The sequence below is a fragment of the Limanda limanda genome, chromosome 9 (assembly GCF_963576545.1).
Source record: "Limanda limanda chromosome 9, fLimLim1.1, whole genome shotgun sequence".
Taxonomy (NCBI): domain Eukaryota; kingdom Metazoa; phylum Chordata; class Actinopteri; order Pleuronectiformes; family Pleuronectidae; genus Limanda; species Limanda limanda.
The window spans coordinates 18161801-18173959 of NC_083644.1; positions in this window are offsets into that span (position 1 = coordinate 18161801).

Here is a 12159-nt window from a genome sequence, read left to right on the forward strand (position 1 = left end):
GCCTTTCTACCTCCACCTCTTTCTCTTCTCTTACTCTTGTTCTCCCTCAGCACCGGTCATGTCGACGTATACGTCTCACCGTGTTTCTGTTGCACAGCCGTGAGGTTCTTTCACTGGAAACTGGACTAACGCTTTATAGAAAATCCAAGATTATGTGTGTCCTAGATATGGGGAAAAATGGTAATGAAATAGAGCAGCATAAATGGGCACACAGTGATGGTGGTTGGGGTATTAATGATTAAAATATTTAACAGAGCAGTCGTCAAGTATTATGCAGAGGAATTAATTCTGGAAGAATACAGTCTCAATTTACAGTCAAATAAAATGTGTTCCCACACTGGTCACCCCGCTACATTAACAAAAAAGAGGAAGAAGAATATCTAATATACACTATTTCCATTAAAAATATTTTTTATCATCATTGGAAATTTTTTTCAACTTCTATTCTAATCAGGTTTCCTGTCTAATTTGTGAGTGTTCAATATATTAAAGATGAACTAACCTTTTATTTGATAATGAAAATGGACTTCCCAAGGACAGCCCTTAACGGGCCAAGGAAGATAGTTGTTTGCTGATTATTTTCAAATTAAACTAAAATAACCTTTTAGCATATGTTATATGCATAGCTAGCATAGTTTTACAGATTTTTTAATATATAAAGTATCTTTTAAAATAATTCAAGAACCGGACCGTTTCGATTGAGTTCAATGGATCTACTTGTATGTAAAAGGGAACAGTCACAAGAAGGACCTCAATGAATTATCACATGACTCACGCAGCCATTTAAATGCCTTTCAGGCTGTTGTTTTGGTTTCCTGGTTCACATCTCGACTGTTTTAGTTCCTTCTAAATGCTCTCAACATCCACATTACTAGCTGCAAACAGCTGCGTAACAGCCATGCACTGTCTGTCTTCATACCACAATAACAGTAGGAGCCGTAATGGCAGCAAAACAAGCGCTAGTAGCAGTAGAGGATGACGCAGTACTACCATTCATTTCAATCCACAGTCTCCGATTTTGCTCTGTAAAAAGACTTAATACAACGGCAAAGCCAATAAAAGCCTGAATGGTTTCCGGTCTTTTTTTTTGAGACAAACTCAAAACCACCAGTAGACTTTAGGTTTGATCCTTAAAACATGTTATGTTTTTCGAGGAGGACAGTGTTCAAAGAAATACTTTGCTGCAGGAACAAAGGTGAGCTTCACTTTTCTCTAATTTTTCGGTACAGAATCACCAAGATGACCCTAACCCTAACACAGAATTCGGTGCACAAGCGCATGGGACAGGAGGATTTTTACGAATCTCCCATTTTCTTTATGTGGATTAAAAGTCACCCATTAAGTTTCCCAGAGATTGGCCTAATTGTCATGTTAGTGAGATAGGACAGGCTGTTTTATGGAGTGTGTGGTATCAATGACAGGTGATATCCTGATGTTGCTTGGATCTCCTGCATCAGCACGAACACAAGATGGTGTACATGCCAGAGATGTGAGGAAGAAAGGGAATAAATAATTAGATGTGAGGGAGGAGGCAGGGAGGGAGGATTTAAGGCAGAGATGGCAATGAACATAGTGAGCTATTAAAAAAAATCTGAGGTTGGAGAATGTGCAGAGGACAACGCAGGACAAAATGACTCAAACAATGCACTGCAGGCAGTGATGAAGAGAAGCAGAGGTGAAAGAGAGACAAGCGAGGCATTCAAACAGAGAGGGGGAGTCACAGCGGATATATAGAGAGTGAAGCCAAAGAATGTCCAGAATGAGAGAGAGACAGAAAGACAGAGACAGAAGAGAGGAACAGCATAAAGCCAGCCATACTTTTGCATTGCCAGATTTACTGATATACTAAGCCAAGAGGAGACTAGTGGGAAGGCTCCTCTGGTGAAGGCCTTGCCTGTTTTGCAACTTATCTAACAGGGTAACATGTTTCTGTGTACCTCGATGTGTGGGAAAGGGGGGGTCCCTCAGGGTCACCACTTGAACCACTGCAGTTTATTGGACAGGTCTTTCAAACCCTGACCCAAAACCCACACATACTGCTTTTTATTATTAAATATTCCAATTATTATCACTTTTATTTTCAAACCCCCTTGTTAAAACTTGCAGCTGATTTTAGGGGCATCTACTCATGACAAATACAACCTAGTATTTTTAAAGTTAGGCAACTAAAACAGTAATTTCCTCTCTGAGTTGCTTGTGTGAACTTATCAGACCGCCCATATCTTCTGAGATTGCATCAGATGTGCTCCAACATTAGCAATGTACATTTCATTAGCATTGTTAAAAACATTTGTTTTCCCCAGTGGATTTGAATCATTTTGTTGTATTTGTAGATCTGATTGTTATTGGTCTTTGTTTGTGCACTATTTTTTACGCTGGAATAAAATGCTCCATGTGAGCAAAGTTTCTTTGCTTTCCCAAACACAACTTCCTCTTCGGTTATTGATATTGATGCACGCATGCACTATATACTTTGCACACACACACACACACACACACACACACACACACACACACACACACACACACACACACACACACACACACACACACACACACACACACACACAACACACAACGCAACAAACGCACATGTCTCCTCTGGGCATTGCGCCTTCACTTAAGCGCAGCCACAGTCTTCCCCCTCCAGCTCTCTCCGACCTAATGTAAAAACGATTCAGGAATTCACTTCACCACAGCAACACACACACAAGATATCTCCCCTTTGCCTTGGATTCCAGTGACCTAGGGTCTGTTTTCTACATATTTGCACCACCATGAAATCCTGGAGCCTAAATGACACGGCACAAATCTAAAGAGCAAGAGGGGGAGTGGAGAGAAAGAGGCAGAGTGAGAAAACAGGGGGAGTTCACAGCAAATGAAAAGTGAAGAGTGACCTTTTTGCACAGATTTTCCCATGCACTGGGAAGCACCATGGATTTATGTGCAGCATGTGCTATAAGGAAAAACATTTCCGTGACACTTTGACTCCATCAGAATCAGACCCTGAGACTATGGCTTCACCCACACTTCAAGTCAACTGTTATTCCAAAACTACTCAAGAGTTTTAAAGTCCCTAAAACTGAGAGGTTTGAAAACACTGCTGGCCCCATTTTAGTTTGAAAACTCAGGGGGTGCGTTGGTCTAGACGGGCAGAAACAGAAACATTTGGAAGCGATGACGTAGACACTCACAAGTACTTTCTCTTTCTGAAACTAAAAACCCACTGCAGAGGAGACTAGATCTGCTTCCTGTTTACAGCGGCACATGCAGGCCCAGTGGATTGGGATCATTTCCGTTTTAAAATGAAATCATAATAGTATGGATGTAAACCATGACCACTGTCTTGCTCCCTGATAGTCTGGCCAGTTATATCAGTGCCTACAGCATATTTAACGCAGAACCATGTTTCTAATGGATATGTAATTTCAGGGGATTTAAAGGTTGAAGCTGGAATAAGATAATCTCACACTATTTCTCTCTGCCAAGGAAGTGCTTCTATTAATGGGCGAGAGATAGCCCGACGACTAACGAGCTTTGGATGACAGAGCAGTAATGGTACACCTGTAATAGCTTATTGTTGATGAATGGATATCTGAGTATTACTGGAGCTCTCGCCGGAGATGTGTCAGTGTCATTAACCATCACAGTCCTAAAAATGACAGCTGTCGAGACACCAGGAGACAGAGGTGCTGCACAAGCAATCTCAAAAGAGGAGAACAAAGATTTTTGCAGCAGTGCCTGGCAACGTCTGCAGGTTAATTGTAGGTCTTAGTTTCAGGAAGAAGCCGCTCTGAGATAATTCTTTTTCTTCGCCTTCGTTTTTATTTTTTTACCCTCCGTGTTAATTCTCCTCGTTTCTTTCATCCCTTCAGCTTCCACATACTTCTCTTGCGGAAGAGTTCCGACTGTGGTCTCCATCATCATAAAAGTGATGCGTGAAACATGGAGAAACATCATGTCACATCGCGACAGCAGAGATAGGCGTGACCTTTGGCTTCCCAACGGTTTACAACCATCATTAGCAGGGCAAGGATCAGGGACCGAGGCCATCAATCACATTCAAACCATGTAGGAGGAACCCAGCTACGCTGCAGTAAAAAACGAAAAACAAAACACACGCCGAGTCTAACGGGAGACTAAGAGCAACTCCATCCATCACTAGCAGGAGGCTCCATAAAGCCAGCAAAGGAAAACACACAAGGCGATAATCTCCAGCCTGGTTATAAATAATACAGAAACCCTGCTAATGGCAGTAAGAGGTTCTACACCATGACAGAACCCATCGTGATGTGATTATTCAGCTAAATTTCCCCCAAGGACACGTATTATCTTGGGTAAATACTCAGGAGTAACCCAATAGGACAATATATCCAGAGACTGTTTGGCCTTTTAACTCGTGAATCCAGAGGAGAGGTGGATTTATTGTAATGGCAACAAGTGACTGTCAGGGGGGGCATGGGGCCTGCAGATCAAGGCAAAAATAGAACATTTAGGGGAAAGTTGAAAGTGTTCGCTTCTGCACTTCTTCCACAAAACTCAAAGTTTTACTTTGATTTTTGTCCACTTATGTAAATAGAAGGTATTGATAATAAATAATGGTGGAATCAGCAGACTTCGAAATGGTTCAATGCCGAGGGTTTTTCTCCTTGTTTGTTTCAATCTAGGTTTCAATCTGTCTTTAATGAAAAAACCTTAACAGAAAAGAAAAAAATCCATATGGCAAAACATTGTATTGATTGCAGTTACAGAAGAGTACATCACTGCTAGTATTATCAATGGCATTGTGATTTAATAATCCTCTACTTGCAAGGCCATATATAAGGCCATTTGTATTTTGACAGTGGCACTGAGATTTTCATCTCCTGCATTGGGAAGCCTATAAGCACAAATGTCGAACTATCCCTTTAAATTCCTGCACTGGCAAATCGCCGTCAGCGATACAAAAAAAATGTTCCTGGTCTCTTGAACACCACAAATCTGGTTGGACAAAGCACTGACAAGGTCAGATCCTACAATACACAGGTACTTTTAAATAATAAAATATGTAAGAGGCCAGCGTGAAATTGTCTACCTAAGCGATTCTGTTATTTGGAGGAGAAAAGAACCCCTAAGCCGAGGAGGACAGAGGGAGAGAGAGAAAGAGAGAGAGAGCGAGAGAAGGAACAGGGAGGTATGCATACGTTCTGGGCTTCACAATGATCTCTGTATGCTAATGGTGTTTACCTTCTGTTCCACTACACTCCCTGAACAGTGCACCATGCTCTGCCAGATGAAGCCACTGCTCGGTTTTTACTGTCAAGATCGGCATACTCAAAACAAAACTGATGGTGGAAAGATTCACTCTGCATAATTGGCCATGTAAGCCAGGAATAACATGTCCCTCAGCAGTGTCCAGATGTTTTATTTATAATAGCAAATTTCAAAGATACATATTTTTTTTTAAATGCTCCATCACCAACACCCCCCCCCCATCGTGAACGGTATTAAAACGGAAGTTGTATGTTTTGGTGTCAGGGATCTTCTCCCAGTGGAGGGCCGACCAGCTGGCACTGGCAAATACAGAAGAGCATCCCTGCAAGTTCCCCGCCTTTGAGCTCGCACTCGACAATTACGTACGTATGCACCCAAGCTGTAAAGCTGCACAAAAGCTTGCACACACACTCACACATGCAGCCCCCCCGCTACAGTCTACCCTTTTTTCCTCTCTCTTCCGCTCACCCACCCCACTCCATCTTCTCTCGACCACCTGCACATTCAATTTAGTCCAACCTGTATCACTTTTAGTTCACACACAACAGTAACTCAGGGTTCCAGGGGCAGATCTAAGATCTTTCTGAGGCTATAACACACACATTTATATGCACAACATCTATACACAAGTCCTGATTCAGTAAGGTGAACATTTAAGTCATTCCAAGTTCAATATTAGCTTAATAGCCACACGTCTCTGAATTTATTTAGAAAATGTTTCCTTGTTCTTCAAAAAAGCTGAAAAAATGTGTGTCAAATTTTTCTTAGCTTGTTATAAAGGGACTACTCTAAAAGGACAGGGGGCACTTCAGGGGCTAATCAGATTTCAGCTGGGGTCAGTGGAACCCTGAACCCACCCTTGGATTCACCCCTGTTGGGTTCACTTTTCTTGCTTTGGATGTCATATTTCATGAACGCATGCACAATCTCACTAACTCTCTCTCACACACACACACACACACACACACACACACACACACACTGAGTGATCTACAGATGTCTCCATCTGAGCTGTGAACAAAGATGCATTCCTATGTCTGTGCCGGGTGATAGATCCATACTCAAAACAAACACACACACACACACACACACACACACACACACACACACACACACACACACACACACACACACACACGCACACACACACACACACACACACACACACACACAAACACACACACACACTCACACTGCCATTGCACAGCAGGATTAACTCTCAGGCTTGGCTGTGTGCGAGTTTGATCCCTCACACCGTATCTTAGAAGCATGTTAATCAGTGGAGGAGGCTGCCAGCTCAGCCATACAGTGTGTCTCTATCTTTCTCCCTCTCACTCCCCATGTCTCCGTCTCTCTGTCTCTATCTGCATCTATTCTCTCCAATCTGTCTTTTCTCCCGTTGAACCCCCAATTCCTCCAATTCTGCCTCACTGCATTTATCTCACATTCCTCTCCTCCTTCTTGCTCAAGCTTCACAGCAAATCACTTCTTTCTTTTTTGCTCTTACATTTTAATGCACACCCCCCATGCCCTGGGTAAGACTGATGGGGTTTAAGACACTAAACAGCGGATGGTTTATTTAGAGGTGCTGCTGAGCGAAGCCAGCTCACTTTTACCCCAACGGCCTGACATTTTATTGCCCTCTTCTTTCCCTCTCTCCTGTCACCCCTACATCCCCTTCCCGAGGCACTGGGATCTGTTTGTGCCTGACGTTAAAGGGGATTTGGTTATGCTGAAGGAATCGGGGTGGGTGGCTGTGGGATGCTGGATGAGTTTCACAGAGCGAGTTTTTTAAAGAGAGCGAGCTTTGAACGCTGAAGAGCAGCGAGAGAGAGGAAGGGAGGATGGGGGGAAGGTGGCGAGGGGGGGAGACAGTTGTGCAGAGAGATATATAGCGGTTGTGTGTTTACGAAGACGGTTCCTGGGGAGATTTCTACCCCGAGAACACGGTTGTAAGTCATGAGGCGGGGGAGGGAGCGAGGGGAGGTGGTCATCTCCGTGCAGACGGCGATAACAATGGTGATGATGAGGGAGTGGAGTGAATTGGGGACATAAAGGGGGGGAAAGTAGAGAAGGAGAAGATGAGGGCATGTGGTGAGTATATTCAATTTAGAGAGAGGAGCGTGTCCATTCAATAGCTTCACATGTGTACAAAGCATAAAAGAGGCCCCTTAGCTTCATTAATCAATGGTGCAAGGATGAGACAAATTAAAAGAAATGTTGATTCCTTGACCTGAATGATCCCGGCAGGCGCTCAAAGAAGACGTGTTATGGTTGACAGCTTCCTTTCTTTATTTTAGCCCACAAGGCTCTTGGGCTTGGCCTCCATTTGTCGAGTCGCACTTAAAAATAAATGCGTTCTCATGACACACTTCACAGATAACATCTCAATGGGTTTTTTTTCTCTGCTCACTCAGCCTGAAACAACCACTCCCATTTGCATTAAAAACAAGCTCGTGTTTGAGGGTCGTCGACCGTTCTCTGATCGCTGGTGATGCTCAACGGCGTCATTTGGTACCTGGCATCCCACGGATCGGATCAAATCAATAAAAGTCATTTCCCTCGGAAGTCAACGGACCCTGCTCTGGATGTCAAGTTAATTCAATAAAACCAGAGACGAAGAAATGAGCGCAGGGAGAGAAAAAAAAAAAAAAAACTCAGCGAGCTCTACGACACGGAAGACCCAAGAGGAGAAAAGCATTTACAGGGGAGCAGCTCAGGTGAGGTATGCAGGACATCTCGGAGTATTGATTAAGAAGGTTGGAGTACAGTGCATGCTCGATGATACCAGGGGCTGAATGGTGGAGCTGTTCTCTGTGTTACCTGTCATGACGCCAGCGGAGAGGAATGAAAAAGCTTATCTGGGGCCTTTTTAAAGTCCCCACGTAACAAAAGCAAGAATCCAACACACAGCTCCATCAGCCCCCTCTCTCATCTCTCCATTAAAGCACCGGTCTGGTACACCGATTGTTTGTGTTCCTTCCATTCTCGCAGATTGGTAGCTACAGACATTATTTTGTCCTCTGAATAACAGGGTAAGTGGCTCATTCACTGATTGGTCTTTCTCCGGGCTTTTGAGCAACAGGGTATAACGCTGCAGAGCCAAACAGACAGGAGACTAATCCCCCGCTGCGTCTGTTGACAGAGGCTGCCATTTAAAAACACGGGGAAGAGGACAAACAACATGGCACTGAGGAAAATTGCCCGACTTGATTCCACCAGATTTTCTCCTCCAACACTCTCATACTGAACGAATATCCAGAGAAAAAATCTGGAATTTTATTGTGATTAACAAGAACTTGCTTTAGGAAATTATTGGAAAATGAGCTATTTTCAAACATGAATCTGAGATATTTTTCGCAGTTTGACTTTCACATATGAAGAACACAGCAGGACATTGTGCGGAACAGTTAGGCACAAGGTGTCAGCCCTTATCAAGAAAAGCTCTCGAATCTCGTAGTCTTTCCAAGTTGACATCTTCACCTACATCTCTTCATCTACGTGTGTGGGATCTCTTTTTCATACTGTATTATACTGTAATACTGTGTATTTTCAGTTTTGTGTCCGTCTGGGTTAGAAATGTCATCAAGGTGCCCACCCACAAGCTTGCTTAGGAGTTTTGCAAACATGTATCTGCTTTATATGGACTAATGGCTGAAAGGAAAATTTCTGTAAAATGTCCAGAGCAACTGACTCGGAAATTTGTGTTCTTACATTCAGCCCCTTTGGAAATCTTTAGGAAAACGCCTGGACTTCAGGGCTTGTCTGTAAGCAGCTTTTTAAAGTTGTGTATCCTCAATGTGTGATGAATTTGCATGAACCTACTTGTCTTACAACCACTTTATTCCACTTTTCTTGAGGTTTCCTACAATTTTGCAAAAGGGAAAGTGATGCATTTTGTGTTTGTAGGTGGACACATTGAAAGCTGTAATGCAGTAATAAACTCATTGACAACACAACATAACCTCAGGCTGCAGTTTTCTGGACTGTGGAGGAAAGCTGTCACTGCCTTTTGTCACAGTGGTCTGACTGTTGACTGTTGTATAGAAACTCAAGTGTTTGATTGTGACTGACGTTTATTCAGTTAGACACATTCCTGTCATAGTTTATTACTGAGGGGTGAAAATACAGTTACATTTTAATGGCTCCATTCAAGCGGCTTCCCTGCCCACTCAGATATCAGCCGTCTCAAACTGGGGTAAAACAAAACCACTCTGTGGGAAATGTGTTAATGGAGCCAAGTCATCACGTTGTGCTGGCCGCACACCAGACAGTACACTCCAGTATATGACTGAAATTGTAGGCACAAACGCCTGGTGTATAATACATACGAGCAGGTAATCTGTGAGTTGAATGAATAATGTATGAGTTCATTTCCACCTGGTCAGTGAACAGCAGGCAGCAGCAGCTGATGATCAGTCGATCTGTGCAGCACATGTTCATGTTCCCGTCTGAACACTCACACTTCATAAGGTGACATTTAACATTTATGACCTGGTCGGTTGATAATTTATCAGCTGTTAAACTGCTGTAAAATATGTCACCATGCTAAAATACCTGTTCTGCCATTCTTACAACCTGTGGCCAGTCATCCGCAAAAATATGAAAAAGAAAATCACAAAAACATTTTTTACTGAGTAGCAGCTGCTCAGTTAGGAAGTTTTTCCTCATTCTAGGCCAAACCTTCTAAAAAGTACAGTAACGCTGTGGTGTGTAGTTTTAACGATTCCTCCTGCGATGCACAACACTGGCTGAGGGAAAATGAAATCATGTCCTGTGCAGTAGGAAACGCTCTGGATACATGTGAGAAGTGCCATAAAGATTTTGGCAGACATGAAAGTAGGGTGCATGTGCTGGGCTGACAGCGCACATGGCAATTAGAAGTGAAGCAATGCTCCAGGCCGGGATTGATCCTGTAACAACAACCTGCCTGTTTATCGACAGATCTCCATGGTTTCACTGCTGCACAGATGCCCTGGGGCCACTTTGTTGGGCTCTCCCGCTCGCTCTCTCTCTCTCTCTCTCTCTCTTTCTGTCTTTGTGCGTGTCTCTCCCATGCTCTCTGTTCTTTGTGACCATGTGAGAAAGCCTACTATTCCATATGATCTTGCCAACGTGAGGCTGTTTTTCTATTAACAAAGACGGCTTCAGAGCATGAAGGCTGTTATTCTTTAACTCTAACACTGACACAACAGTTTGATAAAGACAAACCTTGCTTCTGTGTGTCTCAAGTGAATATCATCTATTGCATAATTGTGATGTGCAAACTATATTTCAATGTCAACAATATTAAATAATAATACAATAACAATAATAAAATACAAATTCAGCCAACTCTGAAAATTCCATATATCCATTATCTATACCTCTAATCATTTGAGGGTCAAATGATGGACAGGTCACAGGGCTAACATACACAGGGAAACGACCATAATCAAGTGTGTTTGGAACACAACAAATCAGTTTTCCAATTCGATCTATCCAAATGATTTGAGGATCCACAGATTTTACCCTCTAGCATCATCATTATGTTCCAATTTAGTTTTGTCTGTTTGTATTTGGCAAATATTAATGTCAATGTTAACATGCTGAAAGTAGAATTAGAGAACCAACATTTCAAGGTGTACAAGATTGGGTTAATTTGCTGATTTAATGTTCAAAATACATATTATTTGGATAATTTATTATCTATTTGAGCTTTTCGTCACGCCTCCAAAAAAGTCTAATTTGCTCTGATTGGTAAGCTCACACATTTTGTTATTTTTACAAATCAAGGGTGTGTGTCAGAAATGTCAGGCTCATAATCTGTAAACACCACTGTAGCCATGGTAACTATTGCGATAGTTCTGCAGAAAGGCATGCTGATTAATGATGTAGACACTTTACGGATACAAAAACAGGAAGAAGGTGTTTCGAACTCTAGGGAAGAAGTGTTTGCTGTGAGAGAGAAGGACTCCTCTGTTCTGCAGACTTCTGTAACTTAGAAGATAAATTGCACAAAAAACTGTGACCATGAAGGAAAGGGAAAAACCTAAAAAGGCACCTTAATCTCAAATTTAGCTGTTTTGTTTTTAGGTTGTTTGAAACTTAAACTGTGTTTTACCAATTCATTTTAAGGCTATAGTGCCATCAAAACAAGATTCCCAGCATAACAAAGCTGCACCTCTAAAACCAGTGCTGATGACGCTGTGAAGAAGACGTTAAGTAGCTCTGTTCAAACACAACTCAAGTCTTACTCGGCCAAAGATTTTCCATCTGCAGCCGTGGAAACACCACGTACGGCTGAAGGACAGCTGTCAAGCCCGGAAAACCCTTATTGAAAGGAGAAAAAAAGAGAAAAGGAGGAGAGAGACGTGATATCCATCTAGAGGTGAAGATGGGGAGAGAGGTAAAGGGAAGGAAATAGAGAGACAGAACAAAGAGCGAGGGGAGCGAGAGAGAAAGAGAGAAAGTGCGCATAAATGAATTTTGGAGTCAGAGCGAGATGACACAGGGAGATAAAAACAGAAATAGAGGGTTGGATTGGAACGGCTGGAGACAAATGGAAAGATAGTGGAGCGGCAGCCTCGCCAGCAGTGTGGTAATGCCGTGTTCTCGCTGAAACAGTTTGGCTCATGACAAGATAAGGACAGCCATCACAACCTGAGCCTCCATTTTTACTCATCCCGAGTGTTGGCGGAATAACACTCTTTTCAAAATCCCTCTTCCACCCCCCACTCCCCACACAACCCTTATCGGGGTTGTGCTATTGTTCAAAATCGCAGACAGACACCAACTCACGCAAACAGAGAGAAACACACTATTGATTGGCCGTTGCAGTGGCATTAAATGGAATTTAAAGACCGTTGCAAAAGGACAGACACAGTTCATCAATTTGTGCGCTCCTGAATTAGACCGCTGGCTTTT